The sequence below is a fragment of the Bos javanicus genome, chromosome 7, assembly GCF_032452875.1.
Source record: "Bos javanicus breed banteng chromosome 7, ARS-OSU_banteng_1.0, whole genome shotgun sequence".
NCBI lineage: Eukaryota > Metazoa > Chordata > Mammalia > Artiodactyla > Bovidae > Bos > Bos javanicus.
Genome location: NC_083874.1, coordinates 53,283,752 through 53,299,442, shown reverse-complemented (window position 1 = coordinate 53,299,442; position 15,691 = coordinate 53,283,752). Strand labels below are relative to the sequence as shown.

The following is a 15,691-nucleotide window of genomic DNA, read 5'->3' as shown; positions in this document are numbered from 1 at the left end:
AGGCAGGTCAAGTGGTCTGCTATTACCATCTCTTTCAGAATTTCCCACAGTTTATTGTGAACCACATAGTCAAAGGCTTTGGCATAGTCAATAAAGCAGAAATAGATGTTTTTTCTGGAACTCTCTTGCTTTTTCAATGATCCAGCGGATGTTGGCAATTTGATCTCTGGTTCCTCTGCCTTTTCTAAAACCAGCTTGAACATCAGGAAGTTCACAGTTCACATATTGCTAAAGCCTGGATTAGAGAATTTTGAGCATTACTTTACTAGCGTGTGAGATGAGTGCAATTGTGCGGTAGTTTGAGCATTCTTTGGCATTGCCTTTCTTTGGGATTGGAATGAAAACTGACCTTTTCCAGTCCTGTGGCCACTGCTGAGTTTTCCAAATTTGCTGGCATATTGCTACAGCACTTTCACAGCATCATCTTTCAGGATTTGAAATAGCTCAACTGGAATTCCATCACCTCCACTAGCTTTGTTCGTAGTGATGCTTTCTAAGGCCCACTTGACTTCACATTCCAGGATGTCTGGCTCTAGGTCAGTGATCACATCATCGTGATTATCTGGGTGGTGAAGATCTTTTTTGTACAGTTCTTCTGTGTATTCTTGCCATCTCTTCTTAATATCTTCTGCTTCTGTTAGGTCCATACCATTTCTGTCCTTTATCGAGCCCATCTTTGCATGATATGTTCCCTTGGTATCTCTAATTTTCTTGAAGAGATCTCTAGTCTTTCCTATTCTGTTGTTTTGCTCTATTTCTTTGCATTGATCGCTGAAGAAGGCTTTCTTATCTCTTCTTGCTATTCTTTGGAATTCTGCATTCAGATGCTTATATCTTTCCTTTTCTCCTTTGCTGTTTGCTTCTCTTCTTAGATATAATTGACTCACTTTGCTGTATACCTGAAACTAAAAAACACTGTAAATTAGCTATATTTCAATAAAAATTAAAACAAGCAAAACAAGGCTGCTCAGTTCTCCTGCTCCTTCCAGAAGCTAGGGAAGGGGTGGAGTGTGTAGCTGACTGACAGCCCCTCTGAATCCTTTGGGGTTGGTGCCCAGGTACTTTCCAGAGCTGCTCCCAGCAATGACTGAGAATGATGAGGTCTGAGCGCATGACTCCTCTAACTCCAGCTGAAGCACTCTCCATTGTCTGACTGAAGCTTTCTTAGAACCACATTGTGGTCTGAGTCTCTTTCTCAATCATCCTTCCCAAGGTTTCCTTAAACAGCTATCAGAACAGCTGAACAGTCTGAAGACTCTCCCTGTCCAATCCTGCTCCCTCCCTTTTCCACAAATAATCTCTCACACTTCATCACATCGTGGCATCTGCTTCTCAGAGAATCCAAACTAGCACAGGAACAGTTGGAGAAGGCAGGCAGAAAGGTGAGGCTTGGGACCTGCCTTGTTTACCACCAGGAAGACTGAGGACATCATCCTGAGTGGAATGGGGGCATAGAGAATCCTTGGCACGAGCTGGTAGCCTAATGGCTGATGTTTCATTGGTGGTGGCCTGGGGAGGCATCCAGTGGCCTGTCAGGCTGAGGAATTTGAATGATACTGGGGGTGAGGAACAGGTTTGGGATGATGTCTACAAAGAGCTCAGAGTTAGCTAGTTATTGCTAAGCTGTCCTGAAGCCCAGCCAGGGAGGAAGAACCGAAGGTCATTAACAAATAGTTAAACAAACAGTTAAAAGGCTAAGTGTGACAGCCACAGGGTTTATTTGGTAGTTTACAAAAAGGCCCTTATTTCCTACAGTAGAAAAGCTAACAGAGCTGATGACCTGAAGAGGACTTGATCGTTTGAGTTTCAGAGTTCCAGAGGCATGAAAAAACTCAGCCCCTTGCTGGGCATACACAATGAGGAAACCAGAATTGAAAGAGACACGTGTACCCCAGTGTTCATCGCAGCACTGTTTATAATAGCCAGGACATGGAAGCAACCTAGATGTCCATCAGCAGATGAATGGATAAGAAAGCTATGGTACATATACACAATGGAGTATTACTCAGCCATTAAAAAGAATACATTTGAATAAGTTCTAATGAGGTGGATGAAACTGGAGCCTATTATACAGAGTGAAGTAAGCCAGAAAGAAAAACACCAATACAGTATACTAACACATATATATGGAATTTAGAAAGATGGTAACAATAACCCTGTATACGAGACAGCAAAAGAGACACTGATGTATAGAACAGTCTTTTGGACTCTGTGGGAGAGGGAGAGGGTGAGATGATTTGGGAGAATGGCATTGAAATATGTATAATATCATATATGAAACGAGTCGCCAGTCCAGGTTCGATGCACGATACTGGATGCTTGGGGCTGGTGCACTGGGGCAACCCAGAGGGATGGTATGGGTATGAGGAGGGAGGAGGGTTCAGGATGAGGAACACATGTATGCCTGTGGCAGATTCATTTCTATATATGGCAGAACCAATCAGTATTGTAAAATTTAAAAATAAAATAAAATTAAAAAAAAAAAAAAAACTCAGCCTAGACCAGCTATTGTGCTGTGTCAAACCCTGGCTGGAAAATCTGGTCCCTGAAATGGGGGATGGGGACATCTGGACAGATGCTCCAGGCTTCTTCATATCCATGACAACACTCTGCTTCCCCGGGATGCCTCCATAGAGGTAGCCCACCTCTTTCTAGTAAGAGCACTTGCCCGTGCAGGATGGTCCTGCACAGGTTTCTCCCCTGACAAGCCCTCTTGAGAACTGCTCTCACCTTCCACTAGTAAGGATTAAATTCCAGCATGTGCTAGGCCTGACAAGGGAGGAAAGGGGCCATTCAATGAGAGCTATAAGAATTAGCTAAACATGTATCAGCAGGAGCTGAAGACCTCAGGGATTCGCTTTGAGGGTTCTTGATCAAAGGGTAGGAATACACTACTCAAAATACTTTGACTTGGAGGGATTTTCCTGATACATGGAAGTTAATACCCTGTCCAGGATCCCAGGCTCCAGGGCCAATTTGCTGCTATGGTAGCCATGTAGGCAGTGTCCAAGATGGTCCTCACGCCCATGTGTAATCCATTCCCACTGACTATAGGCTGGATTTATGACTTACTTCTACGAAGAAGAACACAGCAGAAGTGATGTGATGGCACTTCCATGATTAGGCTTGCTTAAGTTTTGGGTTCTGTCTCTCTCTCCTTCAGGTTCTCTCTCTCTGTTTCTGGGGTTCTTTTTCTTTTTTTGAATGTACACTTTCTTTTTCTCTCACAGTCAAGCCACCATGTAAAGAAATTCAGACTAGAGAAGCCACATGGAGAGGAGAAGTCCTGGAGGATGCAAGGCCACACGGAAGAGAACCGAGGCATCCCAGCCAGGACCAGCTGCCAGCCAGGTGAGCGAGCCTTCTCGGAAGCTACCCCTCCAGTCCAGCCATGGCTTCAGATGATGTGTACCTGGCTGATGCCTTGACTGCAATCTTATGACAGTCCCTAAGCTAAACCACTTCCAACCTGACCCACAAGAGCTGTGAAGTAATGTATGTTTGTTGTTTGAAACCACCAAGTTTTAGGGGATTTGTTCTATAGTAATAGACAAGAAATCCAATAGCTCTCAGAAACCTAGACAGTGATGAGCCATGAAGGACAAAGTGGAAATGCCTGATTTTCTCTCAAAGACAGGCAAGGGAGGAATGAAGAAGCTGAATGCTGGAGTAAATCCATTACGTGTGGCCAGGGGATCACAGGACCCTGTTCCATAAGAGAGTCCAGGGGACACGTTATTAACTAAGACCATCGGGACCTTATTAACTTACGTGCCAGTAAGAAGTTTAGTGGTAGCTTTCCTCTGTAGGCCAGAGGGCTAGTCACAGAGCTAGGCTTGCTAGTATCCATAGGGATGACTCGTCATTCTCAAGTAACATAAGCCAAATGTCAATCATCAGAAGCCAGCTCTGCTGGCCTTCACAGTAACAGCTGTCAAGTGTGGAGGGGCAGCCAAGGGAGACTGACCTGCAGGGGGCTGTGGAGACTGCTGATGGAGCAGGGATTCCTTCCCAGAAAGAGTCGTGGCCCCTCACTCAGTTTCTGGATCAAGTCCACTTTCAGATCCAGAATCTGCTGATTGAAGAGGCAGATGGGTCCTTAACAGAAATGACCTAGCCACTCCATGGCAAGTATGCACTAGAGCATTACTCAGGTTACTGAACACTAAGAAAATGGGAATGTCCCGATACTGAAGAGACCCTTGGGCAGATTTGAGGTGACACTGATAGCCAGAGACACGAATCATTATCATGGTCCACCTCAGAGCAGGGGCTTGTACGGATCAGGTTATAAATTAAATCATGGCTAACATCTGGCTCATGGTGGTTTGTGAAACCACCGGGTGATCATTTCCACCATCCCTGAGTGTAAAGTTGGGATTGATAAGTTCAGCAGTTGGTATAATACCTGCATTGGGTCCTTGGCCTTTGGCATAGGTGCTATTGTAGTGGAGAAGGTCAAATGGAAACCTCGGAAGGTGCCCCCTCTTTCCTGGCCAAGAGTGTAAATAAAAAATACTATATCCTGGAGGGATGGAAAAAATTAACATCACCATGAAAAGCTTAAAGGACAGGGATGGTGGTTCCTCTTGTATCATCACTTAAGTTGTCAGTTAGAATCCAGCAGAGAGCAAATGGATCTGGAGAGTGACTGAAGACTATTACAATTCAATCAATTAGTGGCCCTGATTGCAGCTGCAGTGCTGGATGGGGCATTTTTGCTCTAGAAGATTTATAAGGCCAAAAGTACATGGTATGTGGGTCTTGATTTGGTAAATGCCTTTTCTATTTTGGTTAGCAAACAAAATGAGAAAAAGTTCACGTTATTGTGAAACGGACATTTATTTAGTTTTGTTTCTCTGCTCTTCTAACTCTCTCACCTTCTGTAATAATACAATCCACAGAGATCTGAACCACCTGGGCATTCCATGGAACATTACACTGATGGCATCAGACTTGTCAGATAGGAGGAGCAAGAGCAGGATGAGCAGAACAGTGGAGACCTTAGTAAGACAGGTACACTATACATGTTAGGACATGAATGCCGTGAAGATTCAATGACCCGCCAAAGCCACTGTGAAGTTTTTAGGTGTCCAGTGGTCAGATGTATACCAGAACATCCCCAGTAAAAGGAAAACTGCTGACAGACCCAGTGGAAGAATCATGATGAACCAAGAATTTAGGATTCTAAAGCGGGGTCAAGCAATCTACAGCAGACAAGCACACACCTTTGGAGAAACAGCTTATGCTGTGTTGCTTGGTACCAGTAGAGACAGTCTGTAACTGCCTATTATGAGCTGGTGTCTGTCGGACCCACAGAGTCACAGAGTTGGGTGGGCCCAGCAGCAGTGCAGTGTTGAGTTGGAAATGGTGTGTCTGGGACCAGGTTGTACGGATGGACAGTCCAGACTCCCAGGTCACTTACTGCAATTGCATAAACATCCCTTCCCCAGCTTGCACCAATGCCATGCTAGGGTCCTTAAGACCATCTGTAAGCAGAGGAAGAATCCCTTGCTGGCTTTACAGATGAGTTGGTCTGGCTGCCAGGTACAAGGCAAAAATGGACGCTGCTACTGCTGCTGCTAAGTCACTTCAGTCGTGTCCGACTCTGTGCGACCCCATAGACGGCAGCCCACCAGGCACCCCTCTCCCTGGGATTCTCCAGGCAAGAATACTGGAGTAGATTGTCATTTCCTTCTCCAACACATAAAATTGAAAAGTGAAAGTGAAGTCACTTAGTCATGTCCGACTCCTAGCAACCCTATGGACTGCAGCCTACCAGGATCCTGCATCCATGGGATTTTCCAGGCAAGAGTACTGGAATGGGGTGCCATTGCCTGATGGTGGCTGCAATATAGCCATATTCAAGGGTGGCCTTTAATGGATGAGATGGAGATAGAAAATCTTCTCAATAGGTGTAGCTGCAAGTGATGCACGTGGACACCCATTTTGTGTGAAAGCAAAAGTAATAAGAGGTAAGGATATATAGAGATTTATCAGCTCAGTCCATCAGATCATCTGATAAGTGTCATGAATGAAAAAGACTCCTCATTGGAATGGGAGAGGCCCCTGGGATTTGCATGGCCTTGAAGGCGAGAATTGAGGCACTGCCCAATTAATGAACAATGATTCTAAATTTTCTCTTGTCACCTTGGAAAGTAATGAACACTCCAAAACTGAGAGAAGAGAGAAAGTAGAAGCGGCATCCTTCTTAGTCTCCTCTGCTGGTGTCTTCTCACATCTTGGACCTGTGAATGATGGGCAAGTCCTTGGATACTTCCATTCCTTATTAAACTAACTTCCTGGAGGATATCATGGAGTCTTGTGGCTTAAAATAGCAACTATACTGTATTGGTGTTTTTCTTTCTGGCTTACTTCACTCTGTATAATAGGCTCCAGTTTCATCCACCTCATTAGAACTGATTCAAATGTATTCTTTTTAATGGCTGAGTATAGATCAGTCTTATGGACTCTGTGGGAGAGGGAGAGGGTGGGGAGATTTGGGAGACTGGCATTGACACATGTATAATATCATGTATGAAACAAGTCGCCAGTCCAGGTTTAATGCACGATACTGGATGCTTGGGGCTGGTGCACTGGGACGACCCAGAGGGAGGGTATGGGTATGAGGAGGGAGGAGGGTTCAGGATGGGGAACACAGGTATACCTGTGGCAGATTCATTTCGATATTTGGCAAAACTAATACAATATTGTAAAGTTTAAAAATAAAATAAAATTAAAAAAAATAAAAAATAAAATAGCAACTATAAGGTGATGACTCTCAAATGTATATGCTAGTTCATCAAAAGTAAAAACTTTATCCTTCAAAGAACATCATCAAGAAAGGGAAAGACAACCCACAGAATAGAGAATAATATTTATAAATCATATTTCAGAGATAGAGTTCTATCCAGATTAAACAAGGAACTCTCAAAGCCCAAGAATAAGAGGACAAATAACCCAATTAAAAATTGGCAGGAAATTTGAATAGATATTTTTTTTAAGATGATACACAAGTGGTCAATAAGCACATTACAAAAGCTCAGCATCATTAATCTTCTGGGAAATGCAAATCAAAACTCAAGGAGATACCACTTCACGCCCACTAGGATGGCTGTAATCAAAAAGACAGACAACAACAAGGGTTATTATCTGGAGACATGGGAATCCTCATACATTGTTGGTAGGAATGTAAAATGGTTAAACGGTTTAGCTGCTTCAGAAAACAGTTTTAATTAAACATAGAGTTACCCTATGACCTGGTATTCTGCTGCTGCTGCTGCTAAGTCGCTTCAGTCGTGTCCGACTCTGTGTGACCCCAGAGACAGCAGCCCACCAGGCTCCCCCATCCGCATTCTACTCCTAAGTAAATACTCAAGAGAATTGAAAACATGTGCTCACACAAAAACTTGTACATGAATGTTCATAATAGCATTATTCATAATAGCTAAAAAGTGGAAACAACCCAATTATCCATTAATTGATAAAGGGATAAACAAATTATGGCATATCCATACACAGGAATATTATTAAGCCATAATAATCAAGTACTGACTCTGATGGATGTACTGTGAAACCATTACGTTCAGTGAAAGAAGCCAGACACAACAGGCCACATATTATATGATTCCATTTTTATGAAATGTCCAGAACAGGCAAATCTGTAGAGAGAGGAAGTAGATCACTGATTGCCAAGAGCTCAAGGGGACAGAGGAGTGACCGCTAATGGGTATGGGGTTTCTTTTGGGGGTGATGAAATTTCCTGAAATTAGATAGTGCTGATGGTTACACAATCATGTGAATATATTAAAATCCTCCAAACTACACTTTAGAAAGGTGAATTTTACAGTATGTGAATTAGCTCTCAATAAAGCTGTTATTAATATAAAAAAGAAAGAAACCATAGAACCTCAGGTGTCTTTTCTAAACCAGAGAAACCTTCACCTCTCCCCTAAACTCCAGACTGGTGTGTCCTACTCAGTACTTGACATCTCTGCCTGGATACTTAGCAGGAACCTCAAACTTAATATATCCCAAACTGAAGTCTCAGCATCTCCCCAGATTTGTTCCTCCTAGAGTCTTCTCCAACTCAGTAAATGCCAACTTCTTGCTTCCAGTTGCCCAGGCCAAAAAATTTGGAGTCATCTGTGACTCTTGTCTCTTGTCCTTCTTTATACCCTCCACATTCAATACATCAATGAACCCTATTCTACCTTTAAGATACTTGTAGAATCTGACTACTCCACTTTCACATCTATCACTCTAGTCCAAGGTACCATCATCTCTTGCTAGCCCCGTAAGTAGTCTTCCCAATTCTACCCTTGTTCCAGTATGAGCTGAACTGTGTTCCCTCCAAATTCATGGGTCAAAGCTCTAACCCCCTAGTACCTCAGAATTGGGATGTATTTGGAGACAGGCCCCTGAAAGAGATGATTAAGTTCAAATGAGTACATGAGGGTGGGCCCTAATCCAATCTGAGCCATGTCCTTACAAGAGAAGGAAACGGGGACCCACAGAGAGACACCAGGGATACACAAGAACAGAGGAAAATCACATGAGGATGCATGGAGAAGGCAGTCTGCACCCCAAGGAGGGAGGTCTCTGAAAAAATTACACCTGCCAACATCTTGATCTTGGACTTCCAGCCTCCAGAACTGGAGAAATACATTTCTGTTGCTTAAGTTAGGGGTCCCCGACCTCCAGGATCTAATGTCTGATGATCCATCAGGTGAGGGCTGATGTAATAGAAATAAAGCACACAATAAATGTGATGTGCTTGAATCATTCCGAGACCAACCATTCCCCTTCCTCCCCACTCCCCTTCCCCATCCTGGTCAACAGAACAATTGTCTTCCACGAGACTGGTCCCTGATGCCAAAAAAGTTGGGGAACCACTGGCTTAAGCCACCTCAGTTCAGTCGCTCAGTCATGTCCAAATCTTTGCGACCCCATGAATCGCAGCACGCCAGGCCTCCTTGTCCATCACCAACTCCCGGAGTTCACTCAAACTCATGTCCATCGAGTTGGTGATGCCATCCAGCCATCTCATCCTCTGTCGTCCCCTTCTCCTCCTGCTACCAATCCCTCCCAGGATCAGAGTCTTTTTCAATGAGTCAGCTCTTCGCATGAGGTGGCCAAAGTACTGGAGTTTCAGCTTTAGCATCATTCCTTCCAAAGAACATTCAGGACTGATCTCCTTTAGAATGGACTGGTTGGATCTCCTTGCAGTCCAAGGGACTCTCAAGAGTCTTCTCCAACATCACAGTTCAAAACCATCGATTCTTCAGCGCTCAGCTTTCTTCACAGTCCAACTCTCACATCCATACATGACCACAGGAAAAACCATAGCCTTGACCAGACAGACCTTTGTTGGCAAAGTAATGTCTCTGCTTTTCAATATGCTATCTAGGTTGGTCATAACTTTCCTTCCAAGGAGGAAGCGTCTTTTAATTTCATGGCTGTAATCACCATCTGCAGTGATTTGGGAGCCCCAAAAAATTAAGTCTGACACTGTTACCTCTGTTTCCCCATTTATTTCCCATAAAGTGATGGGACCAGATGCCATGATCTTACTTTTCTGAATGTTGAGCTTAAAGCCAACTTTTTCACTCTCCACTTTCACTTTCATCAAGAGGCTTTTGAGTTCCTCTTCACTTTCTGCCATAAGGGTGGTGTCATCTGCATATCTGAGGTTATTGATATTTCTCCCGGCAATCTTGATTCCAGCTTGTGTTTCTTCTAGTCCAGCATTTCTCATGATGTACTCTGCATATAAGTTAAATAAGCAGGGTGACAATATACAGCCTTGATGTACTCCTTTTCCTATTTGGAACCAGTCTGTTGTTCCATGTCCAGTTCTAACTGTTGCTTCCTGACCTGCATATAGGTTTCTCAAGAGGCAGGTCAGGTGGTCTGCTATTACCATCTTTTTCAGAATTTTCCACAGTTTATTGTGATCCACATAGTCAAAGGCTTTGGCATAGTCAATAAAGCAGAAATAGATGTTTTTCTGGAACTCTCTTGCTTTTTCAATGATCCAGCGGATGTTGGCAATTTGATCTCTGGTTCCTCTGCCTTTTCTAAAACCAGCTTGAACATCTGGAAGTTCACGGTTCATGTATTGCTGAAGCCTGGCTTGGAGAATTTTGAGTGTTACTTTACTAGCGTGTGAGATGAGTGCAATTGTGCGGTAGTTTGAGCATTATTTAGCATTGCCCTTCTTTGGGATTGGAATGAAAGCTGACCTTTTCCAGTCCTGTGGCCACTGCTGAGTTTTCCACATTTGCTGGCATATTGTTACAGCACTTTCACAGCATCATCTTTCAGGATTTGAAATAGCTCAACTGGAATTCCATCACCTCTACTAGCTTTGTTTGTAGTGATGCTTTCTAAGGCCTACTTGACTTCACATTCCAGAATGTCTGGCTCTAGGTCAGTGATCACACCATCGTGATTATCTTGGTTGTGAAGATCTTTTTTGTATAGTTCTTTGTTGGGGGCCAGAGTGAGGTACTCCGCCCATGGCAAAGGTCATGAGGAAGGAGGCTCGACATACGCAAATGCGGGATCGAGCCTCAGGAGTCCCCCTGGAAATCCTCGAGCGTCTACCCCCATAACCAGAGCCTGCCTACTTTACTACTTTGTGCTCTTACCTACACCTCTGACTTTACGGGGGGCTGTCCCCCACCACCTCTTTCGGAGAAGGAGTTAACCTAGAGCTCCAGTTAATAATAATTCCTGGGCGTGATAAGAGTGTTTTAACCTACAAACTCCTCTGAAGGTTCTCTAGCCTGCCTGACAGGCTCCTCCGGCCACATGTGATTGCTCACAGCCTCCCAACCATGAGAGGCACGAGATGCTTTAAACCTTCTAAAAACAGGTTCCTTAGAAAAGTTAGAAAACTATTAGTTTAAGTATAATGGGCTGATTAGAAATTGTATTGGTGAAGGGTTTTTCATTTGTTGAGCCAATGTTTGTTGCTAAGTCTCCACATCCCCTGCCCTTACACACATTAATGAATATATAGAAGAAATAAGTATTAACCTTTGATATTAATCACGTTAGACCTTAGGCTAAGTAAATTCTTTCCTTAACTAAAACCCACTACACCCTCACCCTGTAGGAATGTAACTTTACTTGGGTGGCGTCTGTTTTGAGAATAATCAGCCCTGGAGAAATAAGTGTCCTGATTGACTGACCGCTGTCACAAGGAGAGGGTCGTAAATTGTCAGCAGGCCCCCCTGGCCAGAAGATGATGTAACACCCCTAAGACCTCTGTATACATTTGTGTGAAGCACCTGACTTTAATAAAAGTCAGGACTGCTGTCCCCACGTGACTTTTGTATAACATCTTAGTGTATAAAAACAGACTCTGGAAAACAAAGAATTGGGATCAGTTTCTCGAAATACTGGTCTCCCCATGTCTCTCTCTCCCTCTGGCTGAGTCTCCATCTGGAGCGCGGAACCCACCATGCTTACTAATTTTGCCTGGGCTTCTAAGATCCGACCGGGGAGGCCTCAGTGTCTCCTCTCCTTCGGGAGAACGGAAGGACGCCTGCGGCCTACGTAAGTGGTGCAAGCTTCTTGTCTTGAAGTTTTATTGGTCCCCCGCGTAAACCAAGCTACTCAGCCTCTTTTCTCCACTGAATTTTCCTACTGAGCTATCCTTATTCTATTACTCTTTATATCTCTAATTAATATCTAATTGAAGCTATCATATCCTGACCCTCGCCGACGCCGTCTCTCCTTCGAATACCCTGGATCAGCCGGGGCTGGTCCCCGGCAGTTCTTCTGTGTATTCTTGCCACCTCTTCTTAATATCTTCTGCTTCTGTTAGGTCCATACCATTTCTGTCCTTTATTGAGCCCATCTTTGCATGAAATGTTCCCTTGGTATCTCTAATTTTCTTGAAGAGATCTCTAGTCTTTCCCATTCTGTTATTTTCCTCTATTTCTTTGCACTGATCGCTGAGGAAGGCTTTCTTATTTCTCCTTGTTATTCTTTGGAACTCTGCATTCAGATGCTTGTATCTTTCCTTTTCTCCTTTGCTTTTTGCTTCTCTTCTTTTCACAGCTATTTGTAAGGCCTCCCCAGACAGCCATTTGGCTTTTTTGCATTTCTTTTCTAAGCCACCTAGTCTGTGGTATTTTATTATGGCAGTCCTAGCCAACTAGCAAAACATCCCTCTGCCACCCATTTTTTATACAGCAGCCCAAGAGATCTTTTAGAATTATATCAGTTCTCTGCTCAACACTCTCGTTTGCTGCCCATTTCACTCAGAGTAAGAGTCTCAGTCCTCATGTGGCCTGGAACGTCCCATTCTCCTCCTGCCTACATTACCTCCCAGGGCTGCCGGGCCGCAGCACTCCCCAGGGCGTCCTGCAAGTCTTGCTCCTCCCCCTCACTGTGCTCCAGCCCCACTGACAGCTCAGAAGTTCCTCAGACACACCGCTGTCCTTCCATGGCCTTTGCATACACTGCCCTCTCTGCCCCAGACCTTCTCCCCCCACATCAGCGTGACTCTCTTCCTCACTCTTTAGGTTACCCTCAAACATCATCCTTAAGAGGACCTTCCTAACTGTTCTAACTGGACCTCATTACATAGTTTCGAATCTCTTAGCACTTAGCAGCACCTGATATATTATCATACGTTTCATTGTTTCCTTGGATATTGTTTAGTTCTCTCAACTGGCAAGTAAGCTCCTTGAAGACTGGGGCTTAATTTTGTTCACATGACTCTATCTTCAGTGCCAGCGACAGTGCCCGGCATAGAGAAGTTCAGTAAAGGGTGTGCTGTGCGCTTTGCTTAGTCGCTCAGTCGTGTCCAGCTCTTTGCAACCCCATGGACTGTAGCCTACCAGGCTCCTCGGTCCATAGGGATTCTCCAGGCAAGAATACTGGAGTGGGTTGCCATGCCCTCCTCCAGGGGATCTTTTAACAAAAGAAAGGGTGAAGGAATTAAGGATATTTGAGTCACCTTTAAGACTGATCACTTGTCTTGTTAGAAAGCTCAGAACCCATCTGTGTGCTGTCTTTACTAAGGGTTGCTGCTGCTAAGTCGCACTCAAGCATATATGCAAGAACCTGGTTTTGTCTGTTTCCCATCCTGTTTTCCTTTTGCTTTTATTTCTTTTACTGAGATATACTGTGTGCATTGGCAAGCTGCCTTAGTTTCAGAAATGGCATTGAGTACAACGCAATGAACTTGCGAAGACATTTAAAATATTTCTCCAGTTTCTGGCCTTCTGAGATGGCTGTTTGATCTCTGGCTGCCTTGGGAGTGGGAAAGGACACTGGAATGGTCCCAGTCCAAATCGCTGGACATGGGGTCCCCTGGTCACAGGAATTTCTGGGGGAATTCTTCTGAAGTTCAGTGAATTCTCCTAGGGACCATCAGCTTCAGCAGAAGAAAAGAGACTCTTTTGAAGGCCTGATGGTCAAAGAGTGCAGAAAAACTGCACTTTGGGATAGAAAAGTGCATCTTCTCAGCTTAAGAGATGTCAGGCTAAAGTTGAAAGGAGAGCCCTTAAATCTGCCCACCCCCACAGGGCGCAAGGGCAATTTCTGAGTTAAGTGTCTAGGTGCCAGGGAACATGGGGACAGAGTGAACACTGTCTGGCCGACTGGGTTCCTAGAGAACACCCCTCACTGGCTGTCACACTCATAGGGCTCACACTGACCACAGGGACAGGGAACACAGGGTAAAGGTTCCCCAACCACTGCACAGACACTTGGCCTGTGCCCCTCTGTTCCCTGGGGGTTGGATCTTGCAGGCTAAGACCAGGGACAGTGCTCTGAGCTCTGGTATCCAAGTTCCCAATTGCTGTGTTCACACAGTCCTGCCCCCAGCCTGTGGCAGAGGTAAAAGCCACTCCGGTCTGAAAGCAGCAGCAGCTTCTTCTCCCAGAGGAGGCTGCAAACTACCATGAGCCCTTTCATCAAAGAACTGAGTGGTGTTCACAGCAGTTAGAATGGCCATCATCAAAGAAGTTCATAAATGTTAAGTGCTGGAGACGGTGTGGAGAAAAGGGAACCCTTCTACACTGTTGGTGGGAATGTAAATTGGTAAAACCACTATGGAGAATAGTGTGGAAGTTCCTTAAAAAACTAAAAATAGGGCTACCATATGGTCCAGCAATCCCACTTCTGGGCATATAACCAGAGAAAGCCATAATCCGCAAAGATACATGCACCCCAACATTCACAGCAGCACTGTTTACAATAGCCAAGACATGGAGGCAATCTAAATGTCCACTGACATAGGAATGGATAAAGATGCTGTGGTACATACACACGCTGGAATACTACTCAGCCATTGAAAATAAAGAATGCCATTTGTAGCAGCATGGGAGGACCTAGAGTTTACCATATTAAGTGAAGTCAGACAAGACAAATATATCACTCATGTGTGGACTCTAATTTTTAAAAGTGATACAAATGAACTTATTTACAAACAGAAACAGATTTAACAGATATTGAAAACAACCATATAGTTATCAAAGGGGAAATGAGGGGGTGAGGGATAAATCAGGAACTTGGGATGAATGTACACACTCTATATAAGACAGATAACCAACAAGGATCTACTGTATAGCACAAGGAACTCTACTTCGTGTTCTGTGGTAACCCATATGAGAAAAGAATCTAAAAAAGAACAAATATATATAACTGAGTCACTTTGCTATACACCTGACGCTAACACAACGCTGTAAATCAACTATACTCCAATAAAATTAAAAAATAAAAATAAAGTAAAATATAAGACTACTTCTTTCTTTAAAAAAAATAGAACTGGGTGATGTGGACAGTTTTCTGATGGTTCTCGCATACTCCCCTTCCCCCCCCCGCCCCAAAGCTTTGTCACAGGCCAGGCCAGAAGCTGTGGTGTTTTTCCATCGTAATTTCTTGGCCTTAGACTCAATGTGGCCTCAGATTATATCACTTTTCTTTCTCTGCTTCTTTGTGCTCTGTTGATCAACACTTCCCCTCAGTTGCTGAGGGAAGTCTAGTTGAGTCAGGAAAAAAATTGGGGTCTACTGGACAGAAATTCAAACTGAACTGTTGTAAAGCAGTGGCTTCCTGAGTGTCCTGGTACATTAGCAACTTTTATGCAGCAGTTTTCAATGTAAATGTGTTCAAATTGCTGAGAGATCTGTGGTTAAAGTCACCTTTAACCACAGGAAGCCATCGTACCCAGTCTATTTAGTGAGTCTGGGGTGGGAACAAGGAACCTGTACAGATTCTTCAACAAGTACCCAGGAGACAATGTAGGCAGCCTATGGACCACACTGTGAGAAACACCTCCTAAGGACCTGGTTAGTGATCCCAGTGTCTGGGTCTGGCTACTCACCTACCAATCAGAACTTATGGCGCTATGTCTGTTCTTCTCCACAGAGGAATCCAGCTCACTCTAAGTTGGGGCTCCACTGCCCCAGGAAGTACTTCGTTCAGAAAAAAGCAGACTTTCATCTTTGAGATCCCTTCCTCGGGTGTTGGGGCACCCAGCACCACCTGAAAACCACGGTACAATACTTGTCAGCATAGAATCTCTGAAGAAAAATTCCGACGTGCCCCAGTCGTTGAGATCTTTAACAAAAATGATTACAGAAATGGAAAGTACGAGTGTAACCATTTTACAGAGCTTTTCTCTCTTTTCCTGGGTCTCGTGGAAATCCCCGGGGTGAAAGCGGCC

General features: G+C 44.2%; 1 long non-coding RNA gene across 1 annotated transcript in view; it reads right to left on the bottom strand.

Moving 5' to 3' along the window:
- Positions 1-467: 467 nt before the first annotated feature.
- The window catches only part of LOC133251414 (uncharacterized), a 61,308-nt gene continuing 46,084 nt past the window's right edge, over positions 468-15,691 (bottom strand). Inside the window, exons 4-5 of the long non-coding RNA XR_009737611.1 lie at positions 15,350-15,510; positions 468-905 (exon numbers count right to left, since the gene is read on the bottom strand). This is a non-coding gene — a long non-coding RNA (uncharacterized LOC133251414). The remainder of the gene's footprint in view (positions 906-15,349; positions 15,511-15,691) is intronic.